The following is a 14518-nucleotide window of genomic DNA, read 5'->3' as shown; positions in this document are numbered from 1 at the left end:
GAATTGGCCATCCCCAAACTTCTATTTAAAAAGAGTTTTAGGGCTGGTAATCTGGCTGAAAGTAGTATACTGGTATCTGTTTGAATAGTATTATAGATCATACAAACAGAAACCTTTGCTAAATTTGCTTTTCTTTTCATGTTAAAAAATGTTAATTCATAATATCATGTAATATGATTTTAATTTAGGCTAGAGAAGAGGGAAACCAAGCAGAAGCCATCCTTGGGTACTGCCTTGGGTAAGAAGGACTTCACTAAGAAAAAGGAGTGTTTAGGCTAAAAGGATGAGAAAGCAGTTTGTGAATCTCTAGAGCAGTGAGAACTTGCTCCTTGATCCCTGGAAGTGTCCTTAGAATCTCTGACCGGATCGCAGAGTGAATGGTGGAATGCTGCATCAGAACGGCTGGAATCTAGGCCTGGGACTCCCCCTGGCCAAATGGCCATGCCACCACCTTGGCAAGTGCCACATTCTGAATGTTTATGTTCCCCCCATATTCAATATGGTGAAATCCTAATCCCCAAGGTGATGGGATTAGGATGTAGGGCCTTTGGCAGGAGGTTAGATCATATTAGTGCTCTTATAATAGAGGCCCCAGAGGCCTCCTGGACCATTCCCCCATATGAGGACACAGTGAAAAATCTACCATCTATAAACCAGGAAGCCAGCTCTCACCAGACACCAACTACCTGTGCCCTGATCTTAAGACTTCCCAATTTATAGAACTATGAGCAACAAAACTTCTTGTTTATAACCTTCCCAGTTTATGGTATTTTCTTATAGCAGCCCAATGGACTAAGACAGCCAGAATGTAGCAGTTTGGTAGACCTGAGTTTGATCAGTCAGTACATATTGATTGACATCTATTATTTGTCAATGATTGTTCTAGGTTTGAAGATACAGGAATGAATGACACAAATGAAATACCTACCTTCAACAAGCTTACATTTTAATAGAGAAAGAAGATGAACACATTTTAAATTAATTCATTTAAATTTTTCTTTAAAATTTTAAAACTAGTCTTCAATACAATTGCTAATTGTACTGAAGAAAAAAATTAGGATGAGAAAAAGTAAAAGCCAGTAAAAAAAGTTACTGGCAGTTAGGGAAATATAAGGTAGGGAAAAAGGGATTATTTCAGCTACTCAAAGTTCTGAGCTGAGAGAGTATCCAGGTTTTGCCTGACAATACAATTTGGTGATTCCTCTTCAAGAAAAAGGATAAAATTATAGGTATTCAGTTAATTATAGTGCTCTGAAAGGGACCCATTCGAGTGAGAGGTCCTAAAGTTTCACGATATATCTATCCCTAGCTGGGACTCAAATGTCAGGAAGACACCTGAAGAGATCATGCAGGCCAGGATAGATATTCCAGCCTTGCATATAGTTGACATGTAGTTTGTTATCTATTGGTGCTTAAGAAATTACCACAAACATAACATCTTATAACAATGCCATTTATTATCTCACAGTTCTGTAGATCAGAAGTCCAAGTGGGCTTAGTTCAGTTCTATGCTCAAGACATCACAAGGCCAAAGCGAGGAGGTGTCAGATGGGCTGAGCTCTTCTCTGGAGGTTCTCGGGAGCTCATACAAGTTGTAGTTTCAGGCCTGAGGTCTCCATTTCCTTGCTGGTGGGGAACTGGAGTCATGCTCCGCTCCTAGATGCCTCTCTGTTTCTTACACATGGGCCCCTCCATCTTCAAAGTCAGCCATAGTGTGTTAAATACTTCTCATGCTTTGCTTCCTCTCTCTCTCTGCCTTTCCTTCTGCCACCAACCTGAGAGAGATATCTGCTTTTAAAAGTTGCTGAGATTAGATAAAATTCCTATTTTAAGGTTAACTGTCCATATAATAAGCCTGATCACACATGATATCATGTTACAGGTTCCAGACATTGAAACAGGGATAGCTCTGAAGGACTGTTTTAGAAACCCTGCCTGAGACAGGGATCAATAAATAATAGTTCCTTACCATCTTACATTTCAATGAACATTACTTGACCACCCACTATAAGCCAACAACCAAAGTAAAGAAAATGAATAAGACATTTTCTTTTAGGTTAAGGAGTTTATACTTTAGTGGAGAAAATGGATAAGGAAATCATTTTAATACAATGATAAGTGCTAATACTTATGCAGAATGTGCAAAATGCCCATTCCTATTATAAGCATTGTGTATATTATTACCTTAGAGGGTAAGGAAAGGAATATAGATAAAGGAAAGGATGAAGCTGTGTATGCTGTTGAAGCACAGAAGCATACTTGAGGTGGTGGGGGGCAAGACTGTGGGGCAGATAGGCATGGGCTGTCAGGGAAATCTTTGAGAAGCTAATGACAAAATTCTCAAGGAAGAATAGGAATTTGCTGGGCACAGCATGATGTGTGTGAACAGGTAAGGTAGGAAGGGTGAGGGTGTGGGAATTTCATATGAATAAAGGCAGAAAGTGGGACAGTTCATATAGTAGAGTACAAAACATCAAAAAAGTCATAACAATACAAAGTTGAACAAGTAAGAGAATAACCTTATCACAGGTCTTATATACAAAAAAAGGGGGATGTTTTTATCATAAAAACAATGGGATTTTTAAATAGGGTCACACAGAATTACATAGCTCAGATAGCCCTAGATAAAATGTGGAGAAAGCTTAATTTATCTTTGATACTTTTCTCCCCTCCCTAAGCATTTATCCTGTGATTCATGCTATTAGCAGATTTAATCAATCATTGGCATAAACTGAGAATTAAGATCTTAGCTAATGAAGCTTAAAATATGACCTATTGCATTTATTTTTGTTTTTATTTTTTTATTAAGGTATCATTGATATACACTCTTATGGAGGTTTCACAAGAAAAACAATGTGGTTATTACCTTGGCCCTTATCGAGTTCCCCCCTGCCCCTGCCCATACCCATTGTAGTCACTGTCCATCAGTGTAGTAAGATGCCACAGAGTCCCTATTTGTCTTCTCTGAGGTACAATGTGTTCCCTGTGACCCCACACACACCATGTGCACCAATCATGATACCCCACAAACCCCTTCTCCCTCCCTCCCCACCAGCCCTCCTCAACCCCTCCTCTTTGGTAACCACTAGTCCCTTCTTGGAGTCTCTGAGTCTGCTGCTATTTTGTTCCTTCAGTTTTGTTTCATTGTTATACTCCACAAATGAGGGAAATCATTTGATATTTGTCTTTCTCTGCCTGACTTATTTCACCAAGCACAATACCCTCTAGCTCCATCCATGCTGTTGTAAATGGTAGGTTTGTTTCTTTCTTATGGCTGAATAGTATTCCACTGTGTATATGTACCACATCTTCTTTATCCATTCATCTACTAATGGACACTTAGGTTGCTTCCATTGCTTGGCTATTGTAAGTAGTGCTGCAATAAACATAGGGGTGTATATGTCTTTCTGAATCTGAGAACTTGTATTCTTTGGGTAAATTCCAAGGAGTGGGATTCCTGGGTCAAATTGTATTTCTATTTTTAGTTTTTTGAGGAACCTCCATACTGCTTTCCACAATGGTTGAACTAGTTTACATTTCCACCAGCAGTGTAGCAGGGTTCTCCTTTCTCTGCATCTTCACCAGCATTTGTTGTTTCTCATCTTTTCTATGTTGGCCATCCTAACTGGTGCGAGCTGATATCACATTGTGGTTTTAGTTTGCATTTCCCTTATATTTAGCGATGTGGAGTATCTTTTCACGTGCCTGTTGGCCATCTGAATTTCTTCTTTGGAGAACTGTCTATTCATATTCTCCACCCATTTTTTGATAGGGTTATTTGCTTTTCGGGTGTTGAGATGTGTGAGTTCTTTATATATTTTGGGTGTTAACCCCTTGTCTGATATGTCTTTTACAAATATATTCTCCCATACTGTAGAATGCCTTCTTGTTCTGCTGATGGTGTCCTTTGCTCTACAGAAGCTTTTTTGCATGAGGTAGTCCCATTTGTTCATTTTTTATTTTGTTTCCCTTGCTTAAGGAAATGCATTCAGGAAAAAGTTGCTCATGTTTATATTCAAGAGTTTTTTGCCTATGTTTACTTCTAAGAGTTTTATGGTTTCATGACTTGCATTCAGGTCTTTGATCCATTTTGAGTTTACTTTTGTGTATGGGGTTACACAGTAATCCAGTTTCATTCTCTTGCATGTGGCTGTCCAGTTTTGCCAACACCAGTTGTTGAAGAGGCTGTCATTTCCCCATTGTATGTCCATGGCTCCTTTATCATATATTAATTGACCACATATGCTTGGGTTTATATCTGGGCTCTCTACACTGTTCCATTGGTCTATGGCTCTGTTCTTGTGCCGGTGCCAAATTGTCTTGATTACTGTGGTTTTGTAGTACAGCTTGAAGTCGGAGAGTGTAATCCCTCCCACTTTATTCTTCCTTCTCATGATTGCTTTGTCTATTCACGGTCTTTTGTGGTTCCATATGAATTTTAGAACTATTGGTTCCAGTTTGTTGAAGAATGCTGTTGGTATTTTGATAGGGATTGCATTGAATCTGTAGAATGCTTTAGGCAGGATGGCCATTTTGACGATATTAATTCTTCCTACCAAAGAGCATGGGATGAATTTCCATTTATTAGTGTCCTCTTTAATTTCTCTTAAGAGTGTCTTGTAATTTTCAGAGTATAGGTCTTTCACTTTCTTGGTTAGGTTTATTCCTAGGTATTTTAATCTCTTTCATGCAATTGTGGATGGAATTGTTTTCCTGATTTCTCTTTCTGGGCAGTTCATTATTAGTGTATAGGAATGCAACAGATTTCTATGTTTTAATTTTGTATCCTGCAACTTTGCTGAATTTGGATATTGGATCTACTAGTTTTGGAGTGGATTCTTTAGGGTTTTTTAGTGTATGATATCATGTCATCAGCAAGCAGGGACAGTTTAACTTCTTCCTTGCCAATCTGGATGCTTTTTATTTTTTTGTGTTGTCTGATTTCTGTGGCTAGGACCTCCAGTACTATGTTGAATAAAAGTGGGGAGAGAGGGCATCCTTGTCTTGTTCCCATTCTTAAAGGAAAAGCTTTCAGCTTCTCACTGTTAAGTATGATGTTGGCTGTGGGTTTATCATATATGGCCTTTATTATGTTGAGGTACTTGCCCTCTATACCCATTTTGTTGAGAGTGTTTATCATGAATGGATGTTGAATTTTGTCGAATGCTTTTTCAGCTTCTGTGGAGATGGTCATAGTTTTTTTCCTTCTTTTTGTTGATGTGGTAGATGATGTTGATGGATTTTTTAATGTTGTACCATCCTTGCATCCCTGGAATAAATCCTACTTGATCATGATGGATGATCTTTTTGATGTATTTTTTAATGCAGTCTGCTAATATTTTGTTGAGTATTTTTGCATCTATGTTCATCAGGGATATTGGTCTGTAGTTTTCTTTTTTTTGTGGTGTCTTTGCCTGGTTTTGGTATTAGAGTGATGCTGGCCTCATAGAATGAGTTTGGGAGTATTCCCTCGTCTTCTACTTTTTGGAAAACTTTAAGGACAATGGGTATTAGGTCCTCACTAAATGCTTGATAAAATTCAGCAGTGAAACCATCTGGTCCAGGTGTTTTGTTCTTAGGTAGTTTTTTGATTACCAGTTCCATTTTGTTGCTGGTTATTGGTCTATTCAGATTTTCTGTTTCTTTCTGGGTCAGCCTTGGAAGGTTGTATTTTTCTATACATGTCTTCTAGGTTATCCAGTTTGTTAGCATGTATTTTTTTCATAGTACTCTCTCATAATTCTTTGTATTTCTGTGGTGTCCATAGTGACTTTTCCTTTCTCACTTCTGGTTTTGTTTATGTGTGTATACTCTCTTTTTTTCTTGATAAGTCTGACTAGGGGTTTATCTATTTATTTATTTTCTCAATGAACCAGCTACTGCTTTCATTGAGTCTTTCTTTTCTTTTCTTTTTCTCAATTTTATTTATTTCTGCTTTAATCTTTATTATGTCTCACTGTCTACTCACTTTGAGCCTCATTTGTTCCTCTTTTTCTAGTTTTTTGAATTGTGAGTTTAGTCTGCTCATATGGGATTGTTCTTCTTTCCTGAGGTAGGCCGGTATTCCAATGTACTTCCCTCTTAGCACAGCCTTTGCTGCATCCCACAGATTTTGCAGTGTTGAATTATTGTCATTTGTCTCTGTATGTTGCTTGATCTCTGTTTTTATTTAGTCATTGATCCATTGATTATTTATTTAGGAGCATGTTATTAAGCCTCCATGTGTTTGTGGGAGCTTTTGTTTTCTTATGTAATTTATTTCTAGTTTCATACCTTTGTGTTCTGAGAAGCTGGTTGGTATATTTTCAATCTTTTTGAATTTATTGAGGCTCTTTTGTGACCTAGTATGAGATCTATTCTTGAAAGTGTTCCATGTGCACTTGAAAAGAATGTACATCCCATTGCTTTTGGATGGAGTGTTCTGTAGATGTCCGTTAGGTCCATCTGTTCTAATATGTTGTTCAGTGCCTCTGTGTTCTTACTTATTCTCTGTATGGTTGATCTGTCCTTTGGAGTGGTGTGTTGAAGTCTCCTAAAATGAATGGATTGCATTCTATTTCCTCCTCTGATTCTGTTAATATATATTGTTTCACATATGTAGATGTCCTGTGTTGGGTGCATGGATATTTTTTTTTTTGTATCATTAATCTACAATTACATGAAGGACATTATGTTTACTAGGCTCCCCCCTTCACCAAGTCCCCCCCACATCCCCGTTCACAGTCACTGTCCATCAACATAGTAAGATGCTGTAAAATCACTACTTGTCACCAAGTTCACAGTCTCTGTCCATCAACATAGTAAGATGCTGTAGAATCACTACTTGTCTTCTCTGTGTTGCACAGCCCTTCCCGTGCCCCCCGCAACACTATACATGCTAATCGTAATGCCCCCTTTCTTTTCTTCCTGCCCTTATCCCTCCCTTCCCACCCATCCTCCCCAGTCTCTTTCCCTTTGATAACTATTAGTCCATTCTTGGGTTCTGTGCTTCTGCTGCTGTTTTGTTCCTTCAGTTTTCTTTTGTTCTTATACTCCACATATGAGTGAGATCATTTGGTACTTGTCTTTCTCCACCTGGCTTATTTCACTGAGCATAATACTCTCTAGCTCCATCCATGTTGTTGCGAATGGTAGGATTTGTTTTTTTCTTAGGGCTGTGTAATATTCCATTGTGTATATGTACCACATCTTCTTTATCCAATCATCATCAGTAGACATTTAGGTTGCTTCCATATCTTGGCTATTGTAAATAGTGCAGCGATAAACATAGGGGTGCATGTCTTTTTCAAACTGGAGTGCTGCATTCTTAGGGTAAATTCCTAGAAGTGGAATTCCTGGGTCAAATGGTATTTCTATTTTGAGCATTTTGAGGAACCTCCATACTGCTTTCCATAATGGTTGAACTAATTTACATTCCCACCAGCAGTGTAGGAGGGTTCCCCTTTCTCCACAACCTCGCCAACATTTGTTGTTGTTTGTCTTTTGGATGGTAGCCATCCTTACTGGTGTGAGATGATATGTCATTGTGGTTTTAATTTGCATTTCTCTGATGACAAGCGATGTGGAGCATCTTTTCATGTGTCTGTTGGCCATATGAATTTCTTCTAGAGAACTGTCTATTCAGCTCCTCTGCCCATTTTTTAATTGGATTATTTGCTTTTTGTTTGTTGAGGTGTGTGAGCTCTTTATATATTTTGGATGTCAACCCTTTATTGGATCTGTCATTTTCGAATATATTCTCCCATACTGTAGGATACCTTTTTGTTCTATTGATGGTGTCCTTTGCTGTACAGAAGCTTTTCAGCTTGATATAGTCCCATTTGTTCATTTTTGCATTTGTTTCCCTTGCCCGGGGAGGTATGTTCAAAAAGAGGTCACTCATGTTTATGTCTAAGAGATTTTTGCCTATGTTTTTTTCTAAGAGTTTTATGGTTTCATGACTTACATTCAAGTCTTTGATCCATTTCAAATTTCCTTTTGTGTATGGGGTTAGACAGTGATCCAGTTTCATTCTCTCACATGTAGCTGTTCAGTTTTGCCAGCACCATCTGTTGAAGAGACTGTGATTTCGCCATTGTATGTCCATGGCTCCTTTATCGAATATTAGTTGACGATATATGTTTGGGTTAATGTTTGGAGTCTCTATTCTGTTCCATTGGTCTGTGCCTCTGTTCTTGTGCCAGTACCAAATTGTCTTAATTACTGTGGCTTTGTAGTAGAGCTTAAAGTTGGGGAGTGAGATCCCCCCCCACTTTATTCTTCCTTCTCAGGATTGCTTTAGCTATTTGGGGTCTTTCGTGTTTCCATACGAATTTTTGAACTATTTGTTCCAGTTCATTGAAGAAAGCTGTTGGTAATTTGATAGGGATTGCATCAAATCTGTATATTGCTTTGGGCTGGATGGCCATTTTGACGATATTAATTCTTCCTAGCCAAGAGCATGGGATGAGTTTCCATTTGTTAGTCACTTCTTTAATTTCTCTTAAGAGTGTCTTATAGTTTTCAGAGTATAGGTCTTTCACTTCCTTGGTTAGGTTTATTCCTAGGTATTTTATTCTTTTTGATGCTATTGTGAATGGAATTGTCTTCCTGACTTCTCTTTCTATTAGTTTATTGTTAGTGTATAGGAAAGCCAGAGATTTCTGTGTGTTAATTTTGTATCCTGCAACATTGCTGAATTCTGATATTAGCTCTAGTAGTTTCGGAGTGGAGTCTTTAGGGTTTTTTATGTACAGTATCATGTCATCTGCAAATAGTGATAGTTTAACTTCTTCCTTACCAGTCTGGATTCCTTATATTTCTTTGTTTTGTATAATGGTGCATGGATATTTATAATAGTTATATCCTCTTGTTGGACTGACCCCTTTATCATGATGTAATGTCCTTTGTCTCTTGTTACTTTCTTTGTTTTGAAGTCTATTTTCTCTGATACAAGTACTGCAACACCTGCTTTTTTCTCCCTATTAGTTGCATGAAATATCTTTTTCCATCCCTTTACTTTCAGTCTGTGTATGTCTTTGAGTTTGAAGTGAGTCTCTTGTAGGCAGCATATAGATGGATCCTGCTTTTTGATCCAATCAGTGACTCTATGTCTTTTCATTGGTGTATTCAGTCCATTTACATTTAGGGTGATCATCAGTAGGTATGTACTTATTGCCATTGCAGGCTGTAGGTTTGTGGTTACCAAAGGTTCAAGGGTAATTCCCTTACTGTCTAACATAGTATGCTATTATAAACATAACCTAAAGGTTCTTTTTTTTCCCCTCCTTTTTCTTCCTTCTTCTTTCTTTATATATTAGGTATCATATTCTGTACTCTTTGTCTATCCCTTGACTGACTTTGGGGTTGGTTGATTTGATTTTGCATCTGCTTAGTAATTAATTGTTCTGCTTTCTTTACTGTGGTTTTATTTCCCTTGGTAACAGCTATTTAGCCTTAGGAACACTTCCATCTATAGCAGTCCCTCCAAAATACACTGTAGAGGTTGTGGGAGGTAAATTCTCTCTGCTTTTGCTTATCTGGAAATTGTTTAATCCCTTTCTCAAATTTAAGTAATAGTCTTGCTGAGTAGAGTTTTCTTGGTTTGAGGCCCTTCTGTTTCATTGCATTAAATATAGCATGTCACTCCCTTCTGGCCTATTAGGTTTCTGTTGGGAAGTCTGATGATAGCCTGATGGGTTTTCCTTTGTATGTAATCTTTTTTCTCTCTCTGGCTGCTTTTAATAGTCTGTCCTTATCCTTGATCTTTGCCATTTTAATTATTATATGTATTGGTGGACCTATTGCATTTTGAAAGAAAATTCTCAAAGACTGAAAATTCATCAGTGCAATACATGCCTCCACAACCCTCACATATTTAGACCAGAATGGGCAATGTCTTTTCTTCCTATTTGTAAGGCTGGTTTGAATGAATGGTAACTGCAGTGTAGAGGGAAGCTAAGGGAATGATGAAGACTGTATGTCTTGCTACTTTCTTTCTCTGATCATTTGTCCATTCTAATTGCATCTTGAGACATTAGGCATGTCCTGCTGGGTGGTCCACAATTATGCTTCCATCATATAGTCTGGCCAGATTAAATGACCTCACAGTTCCTTAGAATGTGAAAGAATTTATTTCTGCCCCACCATCATAACTTGAAGAAAATAAATAAATGAAGGCTTAGAACAAGGCTACTGAGACAGTGTGGACTTGTGCTTAGAAATTAATACTAAAAAAGAAAAGAAGAATTACATAACACATACATATATTCATAGTGCAGCGGACATTTTTTTTAATTTTTGAAAATTTCAGCTGTCTGGCATGCCTTTTGTCATCTATTAACAGTCATGCATAGGTTTTCCTGGAGGAATTACCTATCAAGTTTTCCTGGTCGAGATTTGATACATGACTCAGTCTGGATTCTTGAGTGCGAAGGACAGACTGACACTGCCTAATTGCATGGCAGTTTTCTATTGCTATGCAACAAATCACAACAGATTTAGTGGGTTAAAACAGCACAACTTTTTAAATCATAGTTTCTGTGGGTCAGGACTCTGACACATTTTATCTGGGTCCCCTGTTTAGGATTTTTTAAGGCTTTAATCAAGATGTCACCATCTGTCTCCTCCAATGAAGCTTGGGGTTGTCTTCAGAGCTCACTGGTTGCTGGCAGCAGTCCTTTGTGGTTGTAGGGCTGAGGTCCCATTTTCTTCCTGGCTGTCAGGCAAAGACAGCTGTCAGCATCTGTAGCCTGCCCTCGGTCCTTGCCATGTAGCCTGTCAGCTGGCAGATCACAACCTGGTGTCCAGGCCAGCAGGAGAATCTCCCTTCAGGGAGGGCCCAGGCTCTGTTCTAAGAGCTTTCCCTCCTAACTCTGGTGCCCTCAAGATAATCTGCTTATAAAAAGCTTTTAAATTATTTACATTTAAAATTTTTAAGTGAAAAATATTTCATTTATGTTAAAGTATATATACAACACAAAATTTACCAAAGTATATATATAACATAAAATTTACCATTTTAACCATTTTAAGTGTACAGTTTGTGGCATTGAGTACATTCACCTTGCTGTGAAGCCGTCCCTACCATCCACACTCAGTCTTTCAGATAAATGACTACAGCTCTGGCTGCCAGTGATCTACAAATGATTTTTTTACATCCTTAGGGGGTTTTAAGCAAAAAGATGAATATGGGGAAAAGATTTATGTGTACATGCAATATCTAAAATATTTACCATCTAGCCCTTTGCATATAAGGCTTGCTGACCTTCCTACCACCTCCACTGAGAACAATCCTAAGTCTTCCTTCAGCTTTCCAACATTTCTTCTAAACTCAAAGACCTTGGCATGAATGCCCAATTGGTCAAGCCTGCTTCTGGTGCCCAAGACTTAAATGCCAAGGAACTGGAAGAGAGAAGGTCTAGCCCTGTGTATCTTCTGTAGTGGGTGGCATGGTCGCTTCTCCCAGCAAGATGCACAAAATGGAAATTGCTCCCAATTAAAAAGTGTTCAGATGCTCGGTAACAAACAACAAAAAGAAAAATAACATAATTCCATCAAAATCAATTAGATTAACTCTCCTTAGCATTTAGCAGACAAAGTTGATTTCTTTAAATGATGGTGCCCTTAAGAGACTGTCTAGTATTTTTGTTATCACCTATTTTGGTTTTTGCTTAGCTTGGCATTTTACCTTTTCTTTTGGGAACTACCCTATAATGATCCAACAAATTCATTTTTTTGCTTAAAACTTGAGTCAATTTCTGTGCTGCAAAGAGCCCTACCTGATAACAATATTGCTATTATATAAATATCATCAGAGAAGAATTTTAAGTTTGTTAAAAATATTTCTCCAAGATACTGTGTTCCACCAAGTGAGACCTTTTCTCCACAGGAGATATTTCATAACCACTTTAATTTTCACAAGCAGATGATATCAGGATACATGTTTCTCAACACTGGCACCATAATAAAGATGAGCAGAAAATCATATGCTCATTATAAAACATAAGATTCAAAACTAAAAAGAATAAAATGGTCAATAATTTCTTTCCTTAGTTATATCTATAGCCAGCTATTCTAGAACTTGTGTGTCAAAACCCAACCCCATTTTGTTAGCCATAACTAAAATCAGTTTATGTAATTCATTTAGTCAGTTGTTCGTTCAACAAATATTTTTGAGCACCTGCCATGTGCCAAGCCCCATATGAGTGCTGAAGTTATAATATTGTAAACATATACTCCCTGTAATCAACAACTTATAGTGGGCAACAGCTCAATTCCATGATCAACCATGGCACCATCAATAGTAGAACAGTTTCCATTATGTGTCCTTGCCTTATCTGTGATATATTTTTGCCCAAAACGAAAAGCCTGAGTCTAACCAGGCCCTCTAGGTCAAATATCTTGTAAGAACTAAGGGGGCTAAAAGAACATATTAAATGACACCATAAAGATTTAATCAGAAGGACCCAAATGGAGGAGAGTCTACAGGATTGTCCTGGCCTCTTAAAACAAAAAAAATCAAAGTGATTTCAAAAAAATGTATGAAGTCAGGATATTTTAGATTAAAAGAGACTGACAAACATAACAAAATCAAACATGTAAATTTTAATTAGGTTTTGGTTTAGATAAAATATATAATTGATTATTGGGTAAATCTGAATATGGATTGGGTTTTGGATTGATACTAAGAAATCTTCTTACTGTGTTCTATGATGTGGTAAGAATGTTGTGATTATAGGATCTGTCCTTAAGGAGATAAATGCATACAGGATTATGCTGTTGACAAATTCCTTTCAAATGGTTGGGCAAAATAAAAAATAAATACAAACACACACTCATAAGTAGATAAAGCAAGTTTGGAAATATGTCAACAATTTCTGGATCTAGCTAATGGATATTCAAGTGTTTGTTCTACTAGTTGAAAGGACTAAGACTCTTGAAAAATGTGCCATATGCTAAATTAAGCTATTTGGTTTATTGTTTGCCCACTTGTTTGTTTTGTTAAGAAGTTAGGATAATGTGGAGAGAGTCTGAGAAGGTAGGTGCAGTTTAGAAAGTTGCTCCAAGCTGGTTTGTCTTGACAGTTGCAAGACAGACATTGGATTTCTTAGCCTGACAATTTCTCCAGTCTATCAGCATTCCATTTTTCTTAAGTATTCTCCACATTATCCTAATTTCTCTTTTTCATTTTTTTTAACCCTTTTCCTTTCCTTTCAGTCATCTGTAGAGTAACTTTTTTTTCTTTTCATAGCTGTTGGGCTTCAGATACTTCTATTTTTCTCAAACCATGTAACTTTTATTTAAATCTCCAATATCTTTCCAATACTTAAATTTCTAATACTTGTATATAAATCTCCTATATTATACCCATTGTACATATCTTTACCTCTGGCTCATTAATCCTTTTCACTTCTGATACACACACACACACACACACACGCACAACATACTATATGTACATTATATGTAATTTATCTGGTATTTATTTCTCAAATTATTGTATTGCATTTTAATACTATATCAGAATTATCCTTATGAATTTTATCTTTTTAATATATTTTTTAGTTTTATAGATAAAATCCTATAACTATAACATTCTTCTTATGTCTTTTTAATATCTTTTATGTAGTTATCTTAGTAACTAAGAATTAAAAAGACTGTATACGCCTCATCCACACTGTGGTTAAAAAAGAAGATATGAAAGATGTACTGAGGGGGATAAAGGTTATATTTGCCAGATACATATAGATATGTAAGACACAAATACATCAAAATTATGAATGAGAATGTCTTTATTTTTAATTTACATCCAAATAGGCAATCCACTAAGATATTTTTATCTGGGAAGGTAACTGATTTTCACTTTTCTTTAGGCATAAGTTAAAAGCAGTCCTTGGAGTGGATAAGAACATTCTTCTGCTCACCTCTGCTCATTTTCATAAAAACCACTTCAATATTCTAATCCCTCAGGTACAGGAAATATTGGTATGGCATCAGATTAGTTCAGACATGAAATGAAAGCTTGAAAATCTGTCCCTGTAGGACTGGTCTTACATTTTTATAGCCATTCTTGTGTTTCTCCTGAGGCACTCTCTTTGGCTTCATTATCTCCAACGCTTCTATCACAGTTCAATCCTGTTTACCTAATTTCTAGAGATGAACATTGACATAGTGCGGTTTCTCTATTGCAAATATTTCTTGTTATGTTATTGACTTAATTCTGAAGACTAATGTTTCCTCTTGCCTGGGTAAGAGAAGAAAAGGAAGAAAATAGAAAAAAAGTATTAATGTTTTGAAGTGATAGAGCTGTTCTGTATCTTGATTATCGTTAGGTAATGGTATACCTTTGTCAAAAATCATAGAACTATAGTCGAAAAAGAGTGAAATTTACTGCAGGTAAATTATACTTCATTAAAAGTGAGAGAGAAACCATCTATGTTCTAAGACTCAATGTCACAGCCAGGAAAATCTATGCTATATTCATAAAGTCATATTCATGCTCAGATGGTAATTTTCCTGCTAAGATAGTGAATATTAT

The sequence above is a fragment of the Manis javanica genome, chromosome 10 (genome assembly GCF_040802235.1).
Source record: "Manis javanica isolate MJ-LG chromosome 10, MJ_LKY, whole genome shotgun sequence".
Classification (NCBI taxonomy): Eukaryota; Metazoa; Chordata; class Mammalia; order Pholidota; family Manidae; genus Manis; species Manis javanica.
Note: the sequence above shows the minus strand (reverse complement) of the source record.